Raw genomic sequence first — 14,306 nt, 5'->3', positions numbered from 1 at the left:
ACCCTCCTCTTTTCCCCTCGTCTCTCTCTAACTGACCACTTCCAATAGAGAAAGGGTGTGGTAGATGGTCCTTTGCGATCACAAAATGAACAAGGGAGGGGAAAACCTCAGGTTGCTTGAGCCAACGTTTTGACAAGGGGACTTGTCTTCGTCTGGGCAAAGCGTTCATCATTGGCAGGGATTAAATAGGGCCTTCGCTCCGAGGAGGAAGGCCCCGGGGGTGGTGAAGGAAAGTGGTGTGAGAGGGGATGTGTGTCAGAAAGGGGAGGGAGGTGAATCTTGATTCCTTAAGCTGCAATAGTGGAAAAACTTATATCCATGGGGTGTGTAATGAACAAAGGCTTTGAAGAGGCTGAGACGGGGGGTTGGCGCTGGATGGACCTGAAAAACTCAAATAAGAGGATTAGTCAGCGTGGTACAGGGAAATGAGAACAAGGCAAACAAAAATAGGCTGACCCTGGAAGGAGAAAGAAAAGGGGGGGGGGGGGGCATTTCCAAGGAAGGAAAAGGCAGGGGGGGGGGGGGGGGGGGAATGGCTCCAGTTCAGAGAAAGCCAAAAGGTGGGTGCGGATGGGGTAACAGGAATGTCATGGTTTCCGAGAACTGGTAGTAGGGGATTAGGAGAAAGAAAAAAAAAAGATGAACAAAGGGAGAGGGTGAGAAGGCCGGAAATGTGGTGGAAGATATGACGTGAGAAGGGTGCAAAGAGCGATAGTATACTCAGAAGTACTTGTATTTGGGCGTGTTGGTTCATAACTTTTCAGGACACAGGGGCGCAACAAAAGACACGGACATAGAAGCAGACAGGGACAAGACCTTGTCCCTGTCTACTTCCACACCCGTGTCTCCCATCCCGCCCCTGTGTCCTCCTGAAAAGATAATATACTTATGCGAGGTTCTAGGAAATGGTCTGAGCACGTGCAAGACATTTGTTAATTTAATGTCTTGAACGTGTTAATTTAATGTCTTGCACGTATGTCTTCCAATAGGTTATTCTACCCTGTTTCTTAGTTCCCTTGACAGTTATCGAGGATAAAGATTTCTGACTAGCCGATTCTTCCTTCTCACTTTAATTTTGCGACATTCCCGCCGTCTTTTTTCTTTCTCTATTTTGTTTTCCTCTTTTTCAGTTTTGAGCTGCTGCGTCCAGGCATTCCTGTGTAGTCTACCTTGCTTGGCTGAGGTTATCTGTCCTCCTTGCTGTGTGCTCAACCTTTTCCGTTTCCTCAGTATGCGACTTGGGGCTTTTCAGTAAGGCAAGAACTAAAATTTGTTTCCTTTGAATTCTTTTAGAGCTTACTTTTACCTATATGCGGTTCGTATTTTACGCGGGCGAGCTTGTGCTTATGTTTCCACAGTGTTCCGACCGGCTGCTAGCCTAATATTACCGCAATAAAGTCAGAATCAAATAGTTGGCAAACCAGAAGAGACTCCACTGAGACAGTGTTTATCTCTGTGCTGGGCTGGTGTTCCACAACACTAACAAGAACTCACGGTGGTGCACGTCACACCGTGTCAAATGAGAACAGAGTGCTCCAAGATCCTCCGTTCCGAGAGTTTCCTCGAGCCGATGTCATCGACGGCCACCAAATGGCCTGCACGTGGCATGTCAAATCGGGTTGCTTGTTTCATCCCAGACACATGTGAGGTCGTTACTTTTCCTTTTGATGATGTCAGCAATATGAGCGCTCTGTGACTTCTCTCCAGTGTCATTCTCTTTAGGCGATCGGGGTTGGGGGAGGCAATCAAGACTTGATTCTTTCACAGACGTCTCTTCTGATGCACAGAGAGCTGCGCGACGATCTTTTTACGGGGTATATGGCTTTAATTGCCAACATCGGCGGAGGAAAATTCGAACATTGCCTTTTTCAAACTTTGCAGGACGCAAACTTCGCTGTTCCATGCCGTACAATATTGCCAAGCGCCTAACGCGCCGCGCGGCCTCCGCGCTGAGTCGAAAACGACGACGAAGCTGTGGTTGGCCCTCGAGGCGCGCTGGCTCTGTTCTGTGACCTGGGACCTGGCTTTCTAATTAAAGAAAGGCTCGCAGTCTTCGGCTCTCCCCGACGCCTACCTGCACGGCTCCTCAAGTCGCGACAATACAACGCCACACTTTGATATTTTGATCCATTTTTTGCAAACGAAAGGAAGTTGCATCGAGTGGTGCACCAGTTGGCTCCGCTCATTCCAGATCTGCAAAACCACTCCCAAAATGTTCCAGCACAAGTGCCAGAAACCCAACGAAAAGCTCACAGCTATTTCTTATTTATGGCATACTGGGACTTCTTTCCACCCTTTCTCCGTCCTTCGGGCTCCTTGCGTCCCCTGGGTTCAGAAAAATTTTATTAACCTTCCGAGTGCCCCGACGAAGTTTTGAGTGCTTTTCTCGGTTTCAAGATTTCGTCGTAGCCATGTTTTAAGCTCCGCTTATCTTTTATTAGAGCATTTAATGAAACGTTTTCCTGCGCCAACATTCTCGTGCTCATATCGGCCGACTGCGCAACTTCACTTATAACACAGCGGCTGGAATATATTGTTTGGTCATAATACTCTTCCATGCATTAGGCTTCACCTTAAAACTGGGTTTTCCTGTACAGAGGGCGAAGCCAATCATCATACTGATGAGGAAGCTCCTCGCTGCGGGTAATATTGGATAACTTTCTTGCTAAAAATTTAAATTGAAAGGAACAAAACGCAGGACGGATTCACTTTGCGTTTGATAGAAAGAGCTTCGGAACACAGGTGCCCATTTGGATTGGCCTTAAGTTCAAACAGCCATTGAGACAGCCCAATATTCTGCATTCCAACAATAAGACAGGCACTTAGTTCAAGGGAAGTGCGTTCATTTGTCACTACGCCGTGAGCAGTAAACGAGGAGACTAGTGAATCGCTCTATACTCGCGACATGAAGCGGGGCCTTTTTTATATGTGGAAACACGAAGTAGAGTTATGACTTTGGCTTTTGTGGTTCATATATCCCCGTGTATCGATATCAATTTCAGGTGTACGTTCACGAATACCTGTTTTTTTTTTGTCACTAAAATATTTGAGACTAATTTATTTTACTGACGATGCCTAACATCGGCAAGAAAATGATACGATTTTAGCCCAAGCACTTTCCATGCCCAGTGGAATAAGGTACATTAAAATACATACTACGGTTAGCGGAGCGTTGCTAACGGTAGGGATGAAGGCGAGGGCAGCGTTAAGCGTCAGGAAAAGAGATGAGTGGATCAAAGAACAAGCAGAAGCTAAAGGTGCACTGAAGAGGAATCTGAACTCGCCTTTTTGCCGCGGGAACTCGATCTACACGTTCCGAGCATTCTTAGAAACTTCGACTTATTGCCCTGTGTGGCCGATTTCTCTAATTAAATCGAATTGACGTCCGGCTGCCGCCTTTATTTTTGGATTCTCCCTCGTACGGTGGGCGTAGTCGACCAACGCGTGGAGTGCCTTTCGGCCAGCTACGTGGTGGCTTTGCTTTCGCTTTATGTTGTTTCTTAGGTTTCCGTGAATAAATAGTTTCATTCGCTGATAATATAGCCGCAAAATAAGCCCGCGGAAATAAAAATACGCGCGCACTATTTGCTTCTGCGGATTACTACGTATTACTCCGCCGATGGCAGAGCGGCAAGCCGCCACGGGACTGGGTGGAAGGCACTGCGCGCGTTGGTCGACTCCGCCCACCGTACGAGGGAGAATTAAAAAATAAAAGGCGGGAGCCGGGCGTTAATTAGATTTAATTAGGGAAATCGGCCACACAGGTCAATAAATCGAAGTTTCTAAGAATCCTCAGAACGTGTAGATTGAGCTCCCACGGCAAAAAGACGAGTTCAGATTCCCCTTCAGTGCACATTTATTGATATTCTGGTAGATATCAAGAGGAATAAATGGGTATGGGCATGACGTGTATGTGAAAGCATGATGCCCGATGGCCCTTAATAGAACGGAGTGAATTCCAAGAGAAGGTAAGCACAACAGGGTCAGCAGCCATACCGATCGGTGAGGGAGATTAGAAAGTTCGTAGGGCCAAGGAAGCCGCAGCTGGCAAACGACAGGGTTGATTGGAGGGTTACTGAAGAGGTCTTGGTCCTGCAGTGCACGTAGTTAGGGAGGTGATGATAACGAAAATGAAATATATACTCATCAAACGCAGCTCCAAAATTGCTTCGAATTAAGATAAACCGCGATGCTGTTTCTACTATGCAGACTTTGCGAATGGTATCTGACATACCATCAGGGGCAAAAGAAATAGCCCCCCCCCCCCCTTCCGTTTCCGACCATTGCCACTTTGCTAGGGGCGCTACCTAGCAAGGCACTTCCGGTGTCGAAACGGGCTCAGTGCGCCGGTCTCGACACAAGGAATGTTTTCAGGTGGCACCCCAACGCAGAGGTCGGAACTTGGAAGGAGGTCTCTTACTTTTGCCGGCTATACTTTAAGCTGTCGTTGCCACTCTTGAATCAAGTAATTAAGGAGATGTCAGAAGTCACTGCCAAAAATAATCAAAATTTCTGGATATGTGTCAAAACGACCGCGTAGGAACAGCCTTTGTTTAAAGTTATAATCTCTCGAATGTATTTTGCCGCTGTATGCTGGGATGATGAGACGACTCCCACTGCAGGGGACATGTTATTTGTCAGCGCCTCCTGGCGATCCTGCTGAGAACCTCAACAAAAATCTCAGCTCGCACAGCCATCTAGCAGACGTCGTGAAGAGTTCTTGGGCAACGGCTTGATTTTTCCAGTATTAATTAATAATCATTTAGTCGGTGCCTCAGCGTTGATGCTATCGTGTTTGTTTCCCGGTGATGTCAACACACCTATGGCCAATATTGCTTGCTTTCGAAGGTAGTTTTGCGCGCCCGAATTTCCACATATTAGGCTGATTGCCGTTAAAGCCACTAGATTAAGTCTAAGAATCTAGTTCCCATTTTCTGTCTTAAGCGTCATACATTCCGGGATAATCGTCCTCACATAACTAATTTCAAGCCAAAGGCAGCAAGAGGCCACCAAGTTGCCGAAAAGTTCATGGCGTGTAGTAGTACTAATTTCACGGACGTAACGTCAAAACCGTGCACCCACTTCATAGATAATAAGTGCGTAATTGCGAAGTTTTCATGCAAGTGGGAAAAAAAATTAAAATCACACTTTGTAACACGAGAACAATATCCTGCTTGAGCTGTCGTAACCCTCGTAGGTTGTCCCTTAGCCTCGTGGGCCGTAAGAAGGCCGGGCAGCAGCAAAGGAAAAGGAACGGCGGGTCATTAAAGCCCCATGGAGTAATAAGGCGGGATTAGGTGCTCCTCTGGTCCTCATGCAGATGAGGCTCGCCGCGGGTGGCCGTAGCTCATTAAAACTCTTCCGTGGCTTGCTCTCTGGGACGTGAGAGGCGAGGTTGCAATTAAAGCATTTCTATGGTGTGTCGGACCGAAAGCATTACCAAGTGCCGCCAAGTCTAAAAACAGCTTTCTGTTTAGAGCTCTGCCACTCTGAAGTGGCAGATGTTTCTGAACCCAATAAAATGTCAGTTTATTTCTTTCACACGCAAGCATCACCCTTTCCTGGCTGAATACAAACTAGATTCTACCCTACTTTCTAGAGTTCCTCACTATAAATACCGCGGCGTTTACTTTCCGTCTAATCTTACCTGGAACGAGCACGTCGAGCCCGTTTATGCTAAAGCTAATGGCATGCTAAATTTTCTAAGAAGAACTTTTATAACGGCACCACTAAAAGTTAAAGAGCTTCTATATTTCACCTATATTCGGCCAATATTGGAGTATGCTTGTGTTGTTTGGCACCCCCCCCCCCCCCCCCCCCCTTTAAATTTAACCGACATGCTTGAGCGTATTCAGAACTTTCCCGCTCGGTTTGTCTCAAGTAAATACGATTTTAACACCAGTGTTACTAACATTAAACTAACGCTGGGATGGGAGCTGTTACGGAAACGCCGTACTAACTACCGGTTAGAAATGCTGTATAAAATCTTTCACCTAAAAATAAAAACAGATAAAGAAAATTATTTGCTTCCACCGCATTTCAAGTCCAACAGACTTGACAATGGATGGAAGATTAGAGAAATTAACAGCAAAACTAACACTTATCACAATGCATTTTTCCCATCTACCATTCATGACTGGAATCGCCTGCCCGATGAAATTGTTGAGTGCCGTTCCGAACCTATGTTCTGCGCGTTGCTGTCGGATGTATGAGTGCGCAGTTGGCTTTCTTTTTTTCCTTTTTTTTGTCACGCCTTTTTGTTGTTTCATATTTCATTCATTTTGTACTTGCTGTGTCATGCCTTGTTGTATTGATTTTTTCTTCTTTCTCTTTTTTTTCTGGCCTATTCTTCTGTTATGTATTCTCACCCGCCCTGCAATAATGCCTACGGGCGCTGCAGGTATTTCTAATAAATAAATAAATAAACATTTTCCTTGACTGGTTGACATCGGGCTGTATTTTGCTAAAGATAACGAAATGTCCCCTTTTTTCTCGTGGTACCTAAATTTCAAAGCAGCAACGAATACTTACTGACTACATTTCATTTAGTGTCATGTCTCCACCGCTAATATATTTAGTGTGTATAAAAATAGGGCATTGAATATTTATTACCTCCAACAGCTAGCACTTTTTGCCACAACAAACATCGCATTCCGAAACAAACTATTTCACGAATCCTAATCAAGCTGTATTAACGACCGTAAATTAGGTTTGATAAAGCGAGTACGCTTCAAATAGTTCACAAAACACAACTTCTGCGTAATGTAAGGAAAGCAGCTAATGTTAGTGTTAGTGTTTATGTTAGTGTTTTTATGCTAGTCTTGACTAACATGTTAGTGTTATGTTAGTGACTTATGTTAGTGTTTTTTCCTGAACGAAAATGGATAAAGATAGTCGCCCTGTTTTGTTCAGAATCAAATAAATACATGAAGAATCTCGTTGACAACATAGTTTCCTGATGAGCCTGAGGAGAAAACGCGTGCAAGAGCGCGCATTCCGCCTTGTTGTCGTAGTGGCAAAGAGCGAAAATCTTTTCTACACGTCTATACCAAAATTTACAGAAAGAGTACTAATGATTGGCTTTCTGAGCCCATATGAGAAGTTTCTAAAGTAGCTCAATTTTTTTGACGTCCTTAACATGAACTATTTATGTATATTTCATGTTGCAATACCACGAAAACGCTGCCGGGGTGGCTCAGTGGATATGGTGCTCGGCTGCTGACCCGAAAGATGCGGGTTCAATCCCGGCCGCGGCGGTCGTATTTCGATGGGGGCGAAATTCTAGAGAGCCGTGTACTGTGCGATGTCAGTGCACGTTAAAGAACCCCAGGTGGTCGATATTTCCGGAGCCCTTCACTACGGCGTCTCTCATAGCCTGAGTCACTTTGGGACGTTAAATTTTTTTATAAGCGAAACAAAACGAACGAATACCACGAAAACAATAGAACAATGAACAAAGTAGAAGGCACATGCAGCAAGTGGTGAAAATCTTGAAGATCGAGATAAAAGCTGGGAGCAAAAAATGATGTCCATCTCATCGTCGATAGTAGATGTAGGCATGAAATGCATACCAGGGAATGGCACAGCTATTACTAGACGGATCAAAGATGTAGGTAGCTCAACACTGCTATATGCCAGTTTCTTTGGCTTCTGAACATGCCACTTCCTTTTCCCGCTGCTCTTCTTCGGACTAGGCAGCACGTGGGATCTTCCTGGCTGGTTTCGCTCCTTTAGAAGCCTACGCTGCATTTGAGGCGATTCGATGCATTCGATGGAGGCGACATTCTAGAGGCCCGTGTACTGTGCGATGTCAGTGCACGTTAAAGAACCCCAGGTGGTCGATATTTCCGGAGCCCTTCACTACGGCGTCTCTCATAGCCTGAGTCACTTTGGGACGTTAAATTTCCTTATAAGCGAAACGAAACGAACGAATACCACGAAAACAATAGAACAATGAACAAAGTAGAAGGCACATGCAGCAAGTGGTGAAAATCTTGAAGATCGAGATAAAAGCTGGGAGCAAAAAATGATGTCCATCCCATCGTCGATAGTAGATGTAGGCATGAAATGCATACCAGGGAATGGCACAGCTATTACTAGACGGATCAAAGATGTAGGTAGCTCAACACTGCTATATGCCAGTTTCTTTGGCTTCTGAACATGCCACTTCCTTTTCCCGCTGCTCTTCTTCGGACTAGGCAGCACGTGGGATCTTCCTGGCTGGTTTCGCTCCTTTAGAAGCCTACGCTGCATTTGAGGCGATTCGATGCATTCGATGGAGGCGACATTCTAGAGGCCCGTGTACTGTGCGATGTCAGTGCACGTTAAAGAACCCCATGTGGTCGAAATTTCTGGAGCCCTTCACTACGGCGTCCCTCATAGCCTGAGTCGCTTTGGGACGATGAATCCCCGTAAACCGTAAACCATCAAAGGGAATTAATTGTGACAAGTTTACTCTTTGGAATTTATGGGCGCCTGCGATTTCGCTTTATTGATGACGCATTGTGTTACTAGAAATAGGCACTGTTCCCACACATACGGATGGGTTTATATAAATTGCGGACGCTTTTCTGAGTGCCCGTAGCATTCGGGTTAACACGACAAATTTCCTCGTTCAATAAAATTAGTCTTTTGCGAGTGGCGACATGCTGTGTCGCCCTGGCTTTAATAAACTGCATTATTTATTTTCCTACTCTTTTGATTGCTGCTCGTAGCCAATCATCCGCTAGATTTTCATTTTATTTTTATTAAAGTTTGTCCTTTTCGCTGTCGCGCGTAATTCTTAATGTGGCTGTGGCTCTTCTAATCACAGGATTTGCATTTTTTTATTTTCATGTCATTTCCCTTTTTGCTGGAACAGTGGCTCTATACCTGCATTGCGGAATGTAATGAGGGCGCATAATGGTGTTTCGCCATCCAGACATGATGATGAAAGCATCCCATTTCACGAGTTTCTTCCCCCGTTAGTTTGGTACCTCCACAGCTCCTTCGCTTCGGGTCACGCTACATTAACTGTTTTGTGCCTCCTGTGCGCGCAAATAAGCTAACGTTACATAAACAGAGTTTGTCACAGCCCATTAGTTACTATAATCTCCCCCCCCCCCTCCCCAATGCCCCCTCTCCAGCCGATGATAGCGCCACTTTCTTTCCGTGCAATCGAATCATCGTTTCAACCTCAATGCGCTGTCTGCTTTATTCAGCATTAATTTCTTTCTCTCCGAAAAGTCTGTGTGCCCGTTTTCTAGTTCATTTTGGGATGTTTTTTCTTCCGGGGTATCGTCTTTTATGTCCCTTGATTAGGATCTCAGCACTTCATTTTTAAGTGAATAATGGAGGGAGTATGCAGTGAAACAGCCAACCCTTAGCGAAAAAGAGGATGTGCTAAAAATGCATTTCAAACGTATTGTATTAATTTCATATTTATTTCGCATTTTTTTGTCCCTATGCTTAAACTGCAATACGAATGCTTTCTAAGTATACTAGGAATAATATTTTAAACGTTCTTAAAAATACGTGAAAAGTACATTTTTGCCCGCTTAGCATATTTACAATGCATTAATAATATAATAAAAATATACATTAGAAATATACTAAAAATATACATTTAATCCATTAAAAATGTTTACTCGGGCTTAAAAAAAGTTTACTAGGCGGCTCCATGGAATGACACGGGTTAATTCTTCAACTGGAGAACAAATCGTACACGGGTTTTTATCATTAATCAACAGGAGTCTGATATTATAAGGTCACGTGATTGAATGGGAACGGCAGATACCTACACACAGCATACCAAGACGACAGCGACACAGCAAACCACAAATCCTATGACAAGCGCTATACTTGGCTTGCCGTATATATACCCAGCGAAAGCGACGCACTATTTTGCGCGGTGAGGCCTTCTTTTGCGCAAATACTGCGGGCTGCCAAATTATCGCAGAAGTACCCTACTGGTCGCGTTCGAATCTGGGGTTAATTGAGAACGGAATTGTTAGTTGAAACTTGCGTCAGGCACAGGTCAGGAGTCGAACTGTCAACCAACAGATACATGGGCGTGTAAGGGAGCCGGTCTGCCCTGCCAGACGGGGTCCTGCCCGCTGGCTTATACAGACCCAGAAGTACCCAAGGCGCTTTTGCTGGTATAATGCTATCACGTTCTCACACGGAAATGTTCGAATGACATTGAGTGGAATGACATTCGAGAATAGGAATGACATTCGGATTCGACGGACTGCCGCGGTGCTGCACGACACTTTCGAAACGCATTCGAAAACCTCAGCTCGTTTTCAGTGTACAGCGGCGACGACGACGGCGGTCACACTAGTCCAACAACGACAGTATAGATCACGCTGAACAACAGCATGTAATTATAGTTAAATATCTAGTTTACTATAATATGATTCTAGAGGGACACGTTTTTCAGGCCAACGACACCGACGAATCCGGTCGGCGGACGGTCAGCCTTGTCGGCGGCTGAGCGAGAGCACGGTGATGAGGCGGCGGTGTGTATATGCTCTCGCTTCTAAATGAGCGAAACGAACGGCTATATTTCACGTGTGCACACCTGAACACTCACCAGCGATAAGCGCTTGCCAAATCAATCTCAGTCGACGACGGCTCTGTTCCCTTCCGCGACGACTAGGCCCAGCGAGTTCGCAGGGTTGGATCTGTGATTTCGGCGGTTGTGAAGAGCGAATCACAAGCTTTAGCTAATGCAAATAGTCACCAGGTGTAGTTTTGGCAACAGTGACCTGAAATCAACTATTGCTTACATCGCAGGGCACGCGTACGATGAACGGGATTCGCCGGTGTGACTCAGACTGCCGAGCCGGGCTTTACGGCCAGCAGCAGTCGTCGCCGTCGCTAGCTTGTGGATAACAGTCGCCAGACATACTTCTGGATAAAGTAGTTTAAAAAAAGTATGGTCCCGTCGGAGAAAGCCGGGACAAGAAGCGAGAAGCGCCAGTCCTGCGCGATGCCAACAACCCGGCTTTCTCAGGCGTGCGATCGCATCATCGCTTCCCACACATTGTCGCACTGCGTAAACAAGTACAACCAGTAAAAAAGAAAACAGATTGTTTAATAGAACGAAAGCGCAGATTGCGTTTTATGTTATGTAAACAAGCGATGTAAACAACAGTATGAGTGCAGTCGTCCTCATCGGCGCACTCCCGGGGAAATTTCATGCTGACGCGGTTAATATTCATTGGCGTAATATTATCTTCAAGCACTCCCTTAGACAGAACACGTGTAGCATCGTTAGATGACATTCGGCTGGAAGGCATTCGAAGCGCCCGTGTAGCAGGGGTATAAGTGGTGATCACCTTCCTGCTAGAAGTTACCACAAACGAAAGGATGACACGAAAGGGAAAGTTTTCACTCCTCGCTGAAACGTCATTTCGAGCCCTACATTGTTACACGGTAGCTTGAAGTGTAATGCATATATGTTTACGCGGACAACCCATTTGTTAGAATTTAAGTATACTTCAGATGGATTAATTGCATATTTACGAAAGTACACTTTAAATAGATGGCCAGCACCAAAATGCGATCCCGAAACTCGATTTTGAGCGTTAGATTGTTCAACGACAGCTTATAGTGCGCTGCAAACATGCTAATGCGGACTGCCAATTTGTTAGAATTTCAGTGTTCTTTGGACGAATTAATTGCGTATTTACGGAAGTACACTTCAAATACATTGACGACACGCAAATGCCATTTCCCGAAACGCGATCTCGAGCACTCGACTGTTCAACGGCAGCTAGAAGTGTGCAAAGACGTTTAAAAGTACTGCCCGTTCGTTAGAATTGAAGTATATTTCGGATGAATTAATTTCATATTTACGAAAGTTCACTTTTAATACATTGACAAGATGCTAAAACTACATACATATACGTTTACAAGGGCTGCCCGTTTTCTAGAATTGAAGTATACTTTCGATGAATTAATTTCATATTTCCGAAAATACACTTTTAATACACTGACAAGATGCTAAAACTGCATACATATTTTTTCACGTATTTGAAAAGTGCTCGAAGTATGCTTTAAGTGAGGTATTTTTGGCACATTTTAAAAATATATTTCGAATACCAAGCATGAAATTTCAGGAACGTATTTCCTACATATTTTTGGTGCATTCATGAATACAAAATATGTTCAAAATACAATTTAAATAGCCCACCGTATATTCCAAACGTATTAGTTTTTGCTAAGGGAAGTGTGGCATTAATCCACTATTCCCGGCTCATTTTATTTGGAAAATCCATACAGTCAATACCAGGGACTGTTTTGGAGACAATAGGGCTGATTACAAGCTATATCTTTCTGGAGTAACCATCCCTTAGAGCATAACGCCATATTTGCTATAAGAAAGATCACGTCGCGATCATTCAGAACATTTTACAGAATGTTTTTCGAGACCAATCTGCCTAACTCACATCATACCAAAAACGGAGTGTCTAGCGTTCCGTCCAGACGGAATATTTACTGCAGCTAGAGTTCCGTCCATACAATAGACAGTTTTAGCTTCACGTACGTAGAAGCTTCACGTAAGTAGAGAGCTTACGGGTCACCAGTGCGCATGCGCAGAACGTGAAGTATCTGCGTGGGTCGCACGGACGTACGTGAGATTCGGACCTTTGCGTTGCGGCCTTCACGTTGCTTGCTTGCGTGCGTGGCGTTGGCAAGATGGCGGCGCCCTGCCCGCCCGCTTCACAACGATAACAGCTTCGTCGCTAATCCCTCGACGTGGTGTCGTGCTGTAAACTGCTGTATTTGCCTTCAGTTGGTCTATTCTTGCTCTCGCATGAAGTTTTAGGTGAGAACTAGCTTTTGTTTTCCAGATAGAAATCCGTTTCAGCAGCTCCTAAGCCTGACGGAGAAGCGTTTGTGGTCGTCATAGCAATGAGTGTACCGACGGTCTCGGGAGACCACGCGAAGCTCAAAACCTCGCGGGATATCGCGAGACCCTCGGCAGGGTCAGCGGGAAAAGCAAAAAGGTGCACGTTCTGCCTCCATACGCGCACGTCGTCAACATGAGTAGGACACCTGTGCGCTTTCGCTTCTCGAAAAGCGATGATTTAATTATGCTGCGGGACGTGAAGGAATGCAACCCCTTTGAAGATAACATGCAACATACGGTTCGGTGGACTGAAATTGCTCAACTTTTGTCAGAAGAAAGGGGGAAAGTATTTACCGCCCGCACTGTGGCTTGGCCTGGCTCCGCTCCAAGCAGCTCGACTAAGCAAAATTAGTTTTCTTTATCTGTACTAGATGGCGCGGCACAACATGCTAGAGCATTTTTCAGGTTCTATGGCAGATATACACAATTTGCGTCCCGTACGTGTAGCTAAAACTGTACGAAGCGACACGAGCGTACGCTCACGTTTACGTGCGTGAAGGTTCTACGTACGTAAATCTAGAACTGTCTAATGTCCGTATTGTCCATACTATACAAAATGGGTGAATTCTACCCACATAAAGCATTTCTTTGCCTCTGGAAGAACCAGTTGACAAAGCTGCATCCAGATGCTCTCTCTACGCATGTACACGGCACCAAAATATCTGTCCGCGTATTGCGTGTAGTTACATCCTCGAAGGTATAACTTCCGTGCATGCATGCAGGATCGGGAAAATGACACTGTTAGAAGCAGAGTGCAGAAACTCTTCGCGAAGTGATGTGAAGCCCTGTCGCTATTCGCGCTGCACGATGACGTAGCGCGAAAACGACTAAGACGTACACAAACGGTCAACAGGCATTATGCAAACGCACCAACAAACCCAAGCCAAAGCTCGTTCTGTTGCCATTTCTCACTGACTGCTTGGAGAATAAAATGATGCAGCAGGATATCCTGCCACACATTAGGCGGAATAGGATTGCCACCTTTTTAAATGGACATACAAAAGTCTGCAAGCAAGCTGGTTTACCAATCCCTAACGCCAGCTTTAATTCCGTCTTGACATAACTCTTGTGGCAGATAATGCTGGACAGAACTGTATGGTGTCAGATACAGTTCCGTCTGGACGGAACCCCATCGCTACATGCAGTTCCGTCTGGACGGAACACTAGCGCAAATTGTAGTTCCGTCTAGACGGAACTCTAGCGCAAATTGTAGTTCCGTCTGGACGGAACTCTAGCCACAGCCTACAAAAAAACACTTCCTATGAAGATGCTGCGTACTGTACGTGATAAAACCTAGCGAAAGAATTAAACAAAACGTAACACAAAAACTGAGAAATGTTGTTACTATTCTATATTATAGTTCTCTTCAGGATATCTTCAAATATGCTGAAAGAAATGACATCTTTAC

Source organism: Amblyomma mixtum, chromosome 2 (assembly GCF_055824585.1).
Source record: "Amblyomma mixtum isolate Tamu chromosome 2, ASM5582458v1, whole genome shotgun sequence".
In the NCBI taxonomy this organism is placed as follows: domain Eukaryota; kingdom Metazoa; phylum Arthropoda; class Arachnida; order Ixodida; family Ixodidae; genus Amblyomma; species Amblyomma mixtum.
The sequence above is the reverse complement of the archived record's forward strand: the minus strand, read 5'-3'. Positions refer to the sequence as shown.